Here is a 13,212-nt window from a genome sequence, read left to right on the forward strand (position 1 = left end):
TATTTTATTAAAAATTGAATAAGTTACACATTTTCCTCTTATGAAAAAGTAACTAAATTATTTTACCTTTAATTACTTTTTCTTTTTTATACATTGAAATATTTTATTAACATAAACATTAACACACATTATATACATATATATATATATATATATATATATATATATATATATATATATATATATATATATATATATATATAGAGAGAGAGAGAGAGAGAGAGAGAGAGAGAGAGTTCATATTGAAATATATTAATTAATATGGATATTCAAACAATTTATTTATGTTCTATATTGAAATATTTATAGTAGAAATAAAAGGTTTTTTTTTTTAATAATTTTAATTACTTTATTACTCAAAGAGTGAAAGTGAAATATCAATGAACCAAGTCAGCATAATGAAAATGCAATTATTAATGTTTTATAATGCTATTAATTAAAACTAATCAAATTTGTATAATCATTTATGTTTTTATATGATAGCCGACAATGTTTTTTCATTCAAAGTATTTTTTTTAAGGGACACGTGTCAACTCCAAGTTGAGAAAGGACACACTTAGACATCCCCCTCATACTAGATTGTAGAATGAACCTCTCGGCTCAACAAAAACCATCAAGCTATTTTCCTACAAAAATAAATCTTAATATCTCATTTTATGCGAGGAATCCATTAGGTTTGGATCCATGATTTTAATGATTTGAGGGTAGGCCATACAACCCTGAACCTTCCTACTAGAAGGTGATTAACAAACATCATTGCTTTGACTTTGAGGTGGTAAAGGAGAGGCGAAACTTGAAAATGTCACATTTTTGAATAAAGATATAAGGGTTAAGTGCTTGACTCATTTTAGATGCCAGAATACCATTTATTTGAACGTTTCAACCTCCTTATCCATTTTTGGCACCATCATGAACCATTGATACCTTCACAAGGATTCATTGAGGTAATTGTGTTTTGTAGAAACCCTATGATTACATCCCTCTACCCTAGTTTCAAGTGAGGTAGATGGGGAAAAAACCAGAGTTGTAGGTCACTAGAGTGATTCCAATCATCCCAAAAATTAGAGAAGAGATCAATGAGATGCAACAAATTCTCCTCTTAACCACAAAATATAAACACAACTGAAAAAATAAATCTTTGGTGGTTATGAGGATAATTTGTTTCCTTATCCACCTAGATTCAAATCTTGCTTGTGACATGTTTTCACTTGTGGCACGATTTGGGTTGGTAAGGTACCAATGATATCACTCTCAGTGCGTGAGGGTTGGACAACATGTTTTCAAACATTTTATAAATTGTAAGGATTAACTTATTTTATTGAACCATTAACTCAAGGAGGCGATAAGCGATAGGTTCACATCCATTCAATTCCCTTAGGTTTACTAGTTATTGTTGTGGTTGGTAGTTGAGCCTCCATTTGTATATTTTGAGTAAGAGGGTGGGATTCTATAAGGTTCTATTTGGAGAACACATGTTTTTAAAAGACAACACATGTTCTTTAAAAGCTGTGCATGTATTATTAAAAGTATACTTGCATTTCTTTGTGTAAAAATAAATGTGCCTTGAGGCATAAGCATGATTAGATGGGGAAATGAGGGAATCAAACCCTAAATTAATCATTTTGATTCGAAGTTCCATGGTTAAGGGAGGCAAAAAATAGCATTATGCCCTAAACATAACATATTAGTCCTGATCACCATGAACAACACTTATAAACCACAACATAGGCCCTCTCTAGGGAGTCTTTGGTAGCATATTTTGATATCAAAACCATTACAAGTTTTAGCGAATTGAGGATGGATCATAGGGCTTTGACCATGGTTGAGGAAGGGAACAAGTGCCTGAAGGTATTTTTGAATATTCTTGAGCTCAAGAACCTTGAATGAGCCCCTGAATCAACACGAGTCCTTTGTAGGTCTTCATGACAAACGTTTAAGTGGGATACAAGAACCACTAGTAGATTCTATGCACTCAAGATGGTGCTAAGTTATAAACTTGGTAATGGGGGAAAAATAATCTAAATACCATTTTGAGATTTCTCAATTTCAAGCACCATGAACAATACCCGGAAACCATGACACCAACCCTCTCTAGGGAGTGTTTAGAATTTGAGTTGAATATGGGTGATGTTAGGAGATATTTTGCCACTTTGATGGTATTAAGTCCCTTACCATAGTCAAGGGAGGGAAATCAGAGTCTCCAATGCTACATTTTTATTTTAGGATCAAACACCCTAGAAAAGTCCTTGAGCGAACACATTTGACCTTTGTAGGGCATCATTCATTTCCAAGTAGGATATGGCCATCATGACTAGGTAAATTGAGAACTAGGAAGGGGTCTCAAGGTATAACCAATGTGAGGGGAGGGAAATAAGGTCCTTGTTCCCTAAATGAAGTTTCTTAGGTTCAAGTGCCAAGAAAAACACCTGTAAACCACAAATATCCTTAGGATATATAATTCTATGAATGCATCCTCAAACCACCAAAGATGACCTTTACAAGGTATATTTGAATTACTAGAGGGATATAGGTGGTTAAACCACAACAAAGGTCCTAAACATGAATGTGTCATTCCCACACTAAAAATGATTCTTAGGGCCATGGTCAAGGTTCACTAACATCTAAGTGGGATATGAGTACCATGAGTAGATTTTATATAGTGTAAATAGGTCTTGAAGCCTAAACATTGTTAGAGAATAAAAAAAAGGCTTAAAACCTAAATGAAGCTTCTTGAGCTCAAGAAGAATTGTTAAGGATAAAAACACATGGGCCTTAAGCCCTAAACATAACATTTTGGGCTACGTCACCATGATCAACACCTACAAACCACACACAATGCCTTTCTAGGGGGTCTTTGACATTAGAGCTGAATATGAATACCATTACGAGGTTTTGTGCACCAAGAATGGGCCATAAGGTTTGAACCATGGTTGAAGAAGGAAATTAAGTGCCATAGGATTTTTTTCGAGTCTTCTTTGGCTTAAGAGATTTGAATGCGTTGTCAATAAAACACATGAGTCCTTTATATTGGTTCTTTGTGAGCCTCTAAGTGGGATATGTGTGCCATGAGTAGGTTTTGTGCATAGGAAATAGGTGCTACTACATAAACATGGTCAAGAGGTGAAACGAGGGCATGAATCCCTATTTGAACCTTCTCAAGCTCAAGTTCCATAAAAATAACTAGAAACCATGACATGAGACCTCTTTAGGGATTATTTGGAATTTGATTTGAATAGGGGTGCCATTATGAGGTCTTGGGAACCTTCGATGGGTCTTGGGATCATGGCCATATCTAGGGGAGGGAAATAAAAAAATATACCCCTAAACCTTATTTATTCAACTCAATCTCTATGGAATAATCATCAAACACCAAATATGACATCTACAGAGGGTGTCATTAACCTCCAATTGGGATATAGGTGCCATGATTATGTTGTTTATGAATGAATACTGGGTCTTGATGTTTGACTAAGGGGAGGATAAGAAAGGCCTTTCTCACTAAATTAAGCTTCTTTAAGTCAATCTCCATGGAAAACACCAACAACTACAAGGATTATTAAGCTATATTACCATGAATATGTCCTTGAACCATCACATGGGATCCTTGTAGGGTATCTTTAACCCACTAGAGGGATATGAACACCATAATTAAACTATGACATATGCCTTAAAAAATAATGTGTCTCAAGCTCACACTCGGAATGGAACTTAAGACAATAGTCAGGTTTCTTTATCATTTGAGTGTGATATAGGTTCCATGAGTAGCTTTTGTGTAATGGAAATTTTATTTAGGCCTAAATATGGTTATGGGGGGATAATAGCTTAAGCCCTAATTGAACGTTCTTAAGCTCAAGTTATGTGGTTAGGGGTGGAAGACACTTCGGTCGACGTAGGCATCAAATATAGGTTATTTTTCTTTATCAACATGAACAACACCTAAAAATCACAACATAGGCACCCTCTATAGGGTCTTGGCATCTGAGTTGGTATGGACACCATTAAGTGGTTTTACACACCAAGGATAACTCATGGGGCCTTAACCATGATTGAGGAATTCAATTTGAAAAACTTAGTGACCATGGCCTCAAAGTGCATAGAGTAGAATATTTGTGAGTTAAGAGATCATTATGAACTAATTCATTCAATTTAATACTTACTTATTGTGAACTCCCTCATAATTTGGATAAAATCATAGGGGGAATAGGGTACACATGGCTAATGTAGATAGAAGTGATGATAATGCTATATATATATTGATATAATTTATTATTTAGATCTAATTATCATATTTCAACAATAATATATAATATTTTTTGCATTTAAAGATCTTTCGAAAATATCTATCCTTTGTAACAATTTTATGTCTTCAAATTGCAACATTAAATAACTCAACAACTTTCTTGGATTGATAGCTAACTGAAAAACTAAGAGTACTCAAAGTTGAATTTTTTAACACACACACATACATTATCCTTCTTTCACACACACACACACACACACACAGAAACAATATTGATATTTTTATATTCTTCATTTGATATGCTCTTAGAACAATTCACTTTACAATCTTTAGAGTCATCATTAAATCCTTGAATCTAGTTATAGAAGGCACATTGATCTTAAGGATGGGTGAATGGTAGCTAGAAACATCTGTTGGATTTGTATCTACAAAGGCATATTGCTTGGAGGGACGATAGATCAAATATTGGGTGGATTAATGATCAATATTTCTAGAGTTAACTGATGGTAGATAACAAATGATTTCTATCATCGTGATATTATTTATATTTCAAATTAATACTATGGCAAAAACTCAACAATTACAAAGAAAGGAAGTAGAAGCTTTTTGACCATTATGGGAAATATATAATTTTCTTGCATGTTATTTTCTTGGCTGTGATTTCTAGATTTAGATTGTTCCATGTGGCATTCAAATGCAAACCCTCACTGCAAATGATAATCAACTTCAAATTGTTATATTATTCCATATATTCACATTTTAGAGCAAAAAAAAACATTATTCCATGGATCACAACCATGGACATGCTATGAATCCCTTAAGATGATAAATTCTCTACCATTTATAATCATCAAATTCAAATTGCAACACTTCCATGGAAATGTATGATGGTTCCATGATGCCCTTAAGACCATAAGAACTTTCGTACCATGTTAATAAATAGAACACAAGATAGACACAATAATTTGAAAAGAAATTCTTTAAGATATCCTATTTACAATATTCATTCAAATGTTGAAAATTTGTAGTACATGGATAAAACCATCTCATAAACTAGATTTACTCTTGCACACCTCATCAAAAGATAAGGCTAGAAGGCAAAATATGATATAATACATAATTAGGATAATGTTAGAAAAATTATATATTACAGAGCAATGGAACACATAAAATATATTGCAGAAATATAAACTCAGAAAACGCATAAAACAAGAGAGACACAGATATACGTGCTTCACCCAATTTGGGCTACGTCCATGGAGAAACAACCAGTCCTTACTTTTGTATTATCCAGCAAAATGAAGAGATATAACCTACAACAGATCCGCTGTAATTCCCTCTTCGCTCTCACATAATCTCCTCTCTCTTTCTCGCTAGAATACAGATCTACATAGACACAATACAATTCCCTCATATATAGCGAGGGGTTGCCTTCTAGGGTTAAAAACCCTAAATTAAACATAACTTCTACCATCAGATCTCCGCCTAAAGAACGACCCAGATTGATTATGAAATTACAACATTTTAAAAGGAAAATTTATATCTATTTTTAGCTTCGGGGGTGCTTCCCCCGATCCCTTGCCAGGGGAGGGGGGGCTCCTAAAGATCGCAACCCCCCCCGGGACCCCCTTGCAGTGTACATTTTATGGGCTCCCAAAGATCGCAACCACCCCCCATGGATAACAATACTAACAAAACAACTTAGATACATACATTTTGTTTATAATAATACAATTTGGAAGAAGTCCATTTTTATAAGTATCTTGGAAATGATTTTTATCATAGATTAATTGGAATACAGTATGGAAAAAAGAATAAATGAAAGCCAAAAACTTATTTTGTCCTAGAAACAATTGTAAAGCTATATACTATTGGTTTTGGGAAAACAACAAAGTTCTCTAGACACCCTTGTAATTCCAATTATTCTATATCACTATGATGTTTGGGGTTGCAATGCTTCAAGGGAAACATAAAATAAAATAGAGCTAACCTTAAAATCGAATGCAACACACTTTCTATCATCCTTTTAGAAGTTGGGCTTCCACCCTTTTAAAATAAAATAAGGCTATGATTATGTACTTGTACAAGCACAAGCTAATTAGCCTAATGAATGATAACCGACTTCCCATAAGTGCAAGTGAAAGTCATTCTCAAGGCCTAAAAGGGGTTGGCGTAGAGATAATCTAGAGATGCACTTTGGAGGAAGATGCCCTCCAAAGCATTAATATTGTTAAAATAACTATCATAACTAAATTAAAAGAGAAAATGTAGTTTTATAGTGAGAATAAACAAAACTCAATTACTTTTCAACTACTATAAAGAAGTCATTAAGTCTCACCTAGAATATCAAATTAAAAACAAATTTCTATTACCCAAAGAAAAAAACTTTAATATTAAAGAATTTGTAAGTTAAAAATAAAAAGAATGAAAAACATTTTTCTAATTAATTTAAATTTATAAATTAAATAAATTTACTTAATTTAAATAAATAATTATCATATTTATTAATAATATAAATAAATTTTTAAATTTAGGCTTCTGTAATCTATATTTTGTAAATTGATTTTTTTTGATAAAAAATAACATGAAAATTTTTGAGTTTATTATTTTGAACCATCAACTGTGATTCATCGTTAAAATAAAGATGGAAAGTCTAATCTAGGCAAAAGATTAAATAGTGAAGGAAATGTACAAAGAATAGAGTCAAGCAGTTGAAATAAAACTATCATGAAGAATAACATTCCAAATTTTAATAATAAATATTGCGTTAAAAAAATGAAAATAAAATAATAAAAATATGATGACTGAATCAAGTCAAATATAACACTACATATTTAAGGTCAAAAATTAATAAATATTTAATAAAGAATAAATATGTAGATAGAATAAATGAATAAATAAATAAATAAATAAATAAATAAATAAATAAATAAATATATATATATATATATATATATATATATATATATATATATATATATATATATATATATATATATTAATGAGAAGTTAAGGAACATAAGAAATTAACAATAAAATTAATCAAATTTTTTGAGATTGAAAAATATTAAAAATAATTTTCAATAAACTTTGAAAATAAAGATAATAAATAATAAATGGACTAAATCAAAACAAACCAGAACTTAAACTAGCAAGTGCACCAGATGTTGCAAAGGAAACGTCGTAAGGAAATATCATATATAACTAATTAATTCTTCTTTGACCACTGTTGAAAGATAGAAATATATAAAAAAAAACCAAGGACCATGTTACAATGAAATCTTAATGCAATACTGCTTCCATGAGATTTACAAATCATGAGGCCTATGTTGAAGTTAAAGATGCATGAGGATTTTTTTCTCTTGAGAATATGTTGTTTTATGTTATATTTTCTTTAGATACTCTTCTTGCCAACCTGAAGAATCTTAAGACTATACTATAATGAACCTAGCTTTTGTACAAATCCTACTTCCATATTGATAAGAGTTTTATATGGATGTCGTTAACAATTTTATGTTGATTTGATTTCATACTCACTGATTATGCTTTTTTCTTTGTATGTTCTTGACATATTAAAGATTGTTTAATCTACTAAGTTTTCATAGTATTTCCAAGTGTCTTAAAAGGAAGTGATTTATATTTCATTAGTTGATATGAAGTTGGTCTCTTTTGTTCTTTATGTAGACAGTAACAAATATATGGAGAGGTGGCTTTTATCACTTCAAGAGCAGTAAAAAGAAGGTTATTGAGAAAAGAACTCCAGCACCGAGAGAGATTTGGTAGCATATGTGGAATTGGCGAACATGTCTTGCTTTGTGGTTTTGGCTACTAGGAATATCTTTCTTGGTTGTTATATAGAAGAAAGTAAATTTGCATTTAGCTTATAGTACATTAACCATGAAATTTCAAACATTCAAGGCACACTTGCCATCAAATTTGTAGGGAAAACTATAATAGAGTATCACACTTTTCTTATCAGATATAAATGCTCCTATATGCAACAATGGTGGCTTTCATCACTTTAGGAGTAGTAAAAACAGATCTATTGAGAAAACAACTCCAACCCCGAGAGATATTTGGTAGCAACTATGGAAATGGAAAACATGTCTTGTTATGTGGTGTTGGATACTGGGCATAGCTTTCTTAATATTGTATAGAAGACTGTAAATTTACATTTAGCTTATATTAGATTAACCATGAAATTTCCAACATTCATGGTACACTTGCCATCGCATTTGTAGAGAAAATTAGAATAGAGTATCACACTTTTTTTATCGGATCTAAATTATCCTATATGGAACAACTACGTTGTGCCTCATAGTTTAAATGTGTGCAAGGAGGAGGAGTGTCAAGGTGAAAGCTAGAATAAGAAGAGGGGAAGCCAGGATTGAGCAGTGTATGAACAATCTTGTTTGGGACTTGAGATTCATGTAAGAACACCCTTATTTATGCATCACACATGCTTTTGATAATAAATTTCTTGATTCTCTAAGGTGATTTAGAATAGAAAAAGTGAAGTGAGCTATAAGCTCCCTATTTGAGATAATAACATAATTGGAGAGACATGACATATAAAAACTATGTTGGTGAAATTTCTTGATAGCTAAAATTATCTTTATGTCTGACCTTGTACTCCCTATACTATGTTAATTAGACTAAGAGCTACGTTAATTGTATTACTGTAGTTGAAGCTCATGAACATAGCTTAAGCACAAACCTATTGTTAGCATTTCTTAATAGATTTTTATTAAAGATAACATAGTTTAGTCTTATTATAACATCTCTAACATATGCACATACATTATCAAATTATCTTTGGGTTTGCAATATTTATTATGTGATGGACATAGACTTTTCACAAAACTCATTCATGAATTGGGGCTAGATCAACTTTTTGAATGATTTGGCTACGTTAGTTGTACTAAAATGGGGATCTAAAATGAATGAGTCCACTTACAACCTAAAGAAACAATTGCCATGCAAATTTTTCTTCTTTTCAATACAAAGAGATTTAGTTTTGGTCCTCATTTGGATCCTAAAACAAATTTGTTGAGCTGCAAGAATTATCTACATTTTTCCTTCAATCAATGGAATGGGAAAAAATTAATTTAACAATTGTTTTTGAATATGATTAAGCTATATTTGTTTCTAAATTTGAACGACTTGCAGGGACAAGGGAAGGGTAGTAGTACAATTTTGGAATTTATGACACACTAGTAGATTGGAAACAAATCCTACTTCTATATTGATGAGGCTTTTATATGGATTTCATTAACCATTTTATGTTGATTTGATTTCACACACACTGAGTATGATTTTTTCTTTGTGGGTTCTTGACCTATTAAAGATTTTTTAATCTACTAAGTTTTCATTGTATTTCTTAGTGTCTTAAAAGGAACTGATTTATATTTCAGTAGCTGATAATATTTTTAATCCCTTTTGAGGAAATAACCGAGTCCACCTACAATGGGAAAAAAAGACAAATTGGGGGAGAAATGTCATTTCAGATCTGATTTCGTGGGGTTGCTGGAGCTCCCACAACTCCGACTACTTGAGCATACCAGTCACCATGTCATAAAAGAAACCTTGATAATATTTCATTGTAGCATGGTCCTTGCAATTGTTGATATTTTTGTGTCTTTCAAAAATTATCAAAGATCGAGGGGGAAAATATGTGCTTACACGGAAATCAATGCACACTATTAATCTAATTACTTTGAAATTAATGTACATCATACATCTAGTTGCATCAAATTAGAAATCGACATATACATTGAAATCAATGCATATAGTGTAAACAATCAAATAGGATTAGAAATCAACATCCATCAATGCATCTAGCGCAAACAATCAAATAGTATTAGAAATCAACATCTACACTGAAATCAATGCATCTAATGCAAATAGGATTAGAAATCAATATCTACACTAAACCAATGCATCCAATGCAAGCAATCAGATAGGAGTAAAAATCAACATCTACACTGAAATCAATGCATCTAGTGTAAGGTAATAAATATTATTAGAAATCAACATCTACACTTAAATCAATGCATCTAGTGCAAGTAATCAAATAGGATTAGAAATAAATATCTACACTGAAACCAATGCATCCAGTGTAAGTAATCAAATAGAAGTAGAAATCAACATCTACACTAAACTTAATGCATCTAGTGTAAGGTATTAAATAGGATTAAAATCGACATATACACAGAAATAAATGCATCTAGTGTAAGCAAGAAAATAAGATTAGAAATCAACAACTACACTAAAATTAATACATCTAATGCAGTGAAAAACCAAAATATTCATGACTTTTTACATCTAACTTCTATGTTTGTATTTGTCTCTGTGTGTCCCTTTCAGGGAAAATTTTAAGAACCCCCCCTAAATTTATAAATATAATAAATAGGCGAATCTCCATGGTATATAGGAAAAATGGAAGGCGATTTTATCAATAATATAATATGTATATATAATTTTTTGGCGAATCTCTCACCAGGCATGGCGAATATTTTACACAATTATAAAATCTTGTAAGATCTTGGCGAGTTTTTCACTAAATAATAAAACTTTGTAAAGTCCTAGTGAATCTTAGCATAGGCTACATGCTGGTTTAATTCCCCCATTTAAATAGGCTACATTCCAGGTGAATACCATGGGTCAATACCATGTGCCATTTTGGTGAATACCATGCGTCAATACGATGTGCCATTTTTGTTTTTATTAATTCTAATATTAGGGTTAATAATGGTTTTTTGCATGGTATTAATAACAATCTAGTCCATGGTATTTGTCCCATAGTATTTTGGCCATAGGTTTCACCTAAATATAACCCATTTTTTGAGTATTTCATAAATATAAGGTGACTTATGGAGTAAATATAAAAAAAAAATTATTTGTTTACCATACCTCTCGTTTATTTATATTTTTATTAATTTACCATACCTCTTTTACAAATATGGTATTTGGCCCATAGGATTCACTTAAATAAAACCTCTTTCTTGAGCCTTCATAAATAGAATGAGGGTTATGGACTAAATATAAAAAGAGGTTTTATTTATTTACGATACGTCTAGTTTATTTATATTTTTATTTATTTACCATACCTTTTGAGTAAGTATAAAAATACGTTTCATTTATTTACCATACCTCCACTTTACTTATATTTTTATTTGTTTACACCCTTACATGTATATAAGGTGACTTATGGAGTAAATATAAAAAACGTTTTATTTATTTACCATACCTCCACTTTACTTATATTTTTATTTGTTTACACCCTTACATGTATATAAGGTGACTTATGGAGTAAATATAAAAAATGTTTTATTTATTTACCATACCTCTCATTTATTTATATTTTTATTAATTTACCATACCTCTTTTATAAAAATGGTATTTGGCCCATAGGATTCACTTAAATAAAACCTCTTCTTGAAAATGGGCGAATGGATTCACTTAAATAAAACCTATTCTTAAAAATGGGCGAATGGAAGGTTGTAAGTCCTAATTTCAAGGGCTAAATTTACCTTTTTTACCCTCTCCCTTAAAATAAGGTGGGCTATTTGAATTGATTTGTAAAAATGTACTATGATACAAAATATTCGCCCACTAAAAATTTAAAACCCCTTAATTTCGCCAAAGGGTGAACATTCGCCCCTAAAATTATCCTTGGACTCCCTTTCTTCTTCCCTCTCTCTCCACCTTCCATTATGTGTCTATCTCCCTCCCTCTCTCCCTCATATCTCTCTCTTCCTCTCCCTCCCTTTCTCTATCTTCTCTTTTTCCCTCTCCTCCTGCCATCTATATCTATGCCTCCCTCCATCTCTCCTTATTTGTCTCTCTATCTCAACCCCCTAAACACATGTCAGGCTCTGTCTCTGTCTCTGTCTCTCCATATCTATCTCTCTTCCTCCCTCCCTATTTTTTGTCTCTCTCTTCTTCTCTCTTGCCCCCTCCATCTATATATCTATCTCCCTCTATCTATCCTTCTTTATCTCTCTATATCAGTCTGTAAACATACACTATCTCTCCATATCTATCTATCTCTCCCTCTCCCTCTCCCTCTCTATCTCTTCCTCTCTCTCTCTCTTCCCCCTCCATCTACATCTCTATCTCCCACTGTCTCTCTATCTCAGCCCTGAAACATACTCTCTCTCTCTCTCTCTCTCTCTCTCTCTCCATATCTCTCTTTCTTCCTCCATCCTTCTCTTTGCCTCTCTCTTATTCTCTCTCTCCCCCATCCATATAGATATCTATCTCCCCTTGCCTCTCCTTCTAACCCCTAAAACATACACCATCTCTCTCCACCTCTCTCTCTCTCTCTCTCTCTCTCTCTCTCTCTTCCATCTTGCTGTCATCTCTCCCTCACCATTTCTCCATCTCTCCCTTGTCACTCCCTCTACCTCTCCACCTTTCTCTCTCTATGTCTTTCTTCTGCTTCCAACTCTATCTCTCTCCCCATTTCTCTCTCCTCTCTCTCAAGTCCTCTCTCTCTTCCTTCCTTTCTCTCCCTTTCTCTCCCACCTCCCTTTGTCTATCCCTCCCATCACACACACACACACACACTCTCTCTCTCTCTCCACCCTCCAACTCTATCACTATCTCCCTCCCTCTCCCTTTCTCGCTCTCCCCCTCTCTCCCCCCTCCATATATATGTTTATGTGCCTCTCTCTTCCCCTTCTTTCCTGATTTCTATCCTCTCCTTTTCTCTCTCCCCCCTCGTCTCCTCTCTCCCTCATTCCATCTTCATCTCTCCCTTGTCACTCCCTCTGTCCCTTTCTCCACCTCTATCTCTCAATGTCTTTGGTCTTCCCTCCCACTCTTTCCTCCTCCAAATCCATCTCTCTCCCCCCCTCTCTCGTCCTCTCTCCCCTCTCCTATCTCTCTTCTTTATAATATTTTTTATACTATATAAATTTCACATATGTATATACAAAAGTATTCTCATTTTTAATTTATTATAACCT

Source organism: Pinus tabuliformis, chromosome 9 (genome assembly GCF_031772625.1).
Source record: "Pinus tabuliformis cultivar Carrire ecotype Pingquan chromosome 9, CPIR1, whole genome shotgun sequence".
In the NCBI taxonomy this organism is placed as follows: Eukaryota; Viridiplantae; Streptophyta; class Pinopsida; order Pinales; family Pinaceae; genus Pinus; species Pinus tabuliformis.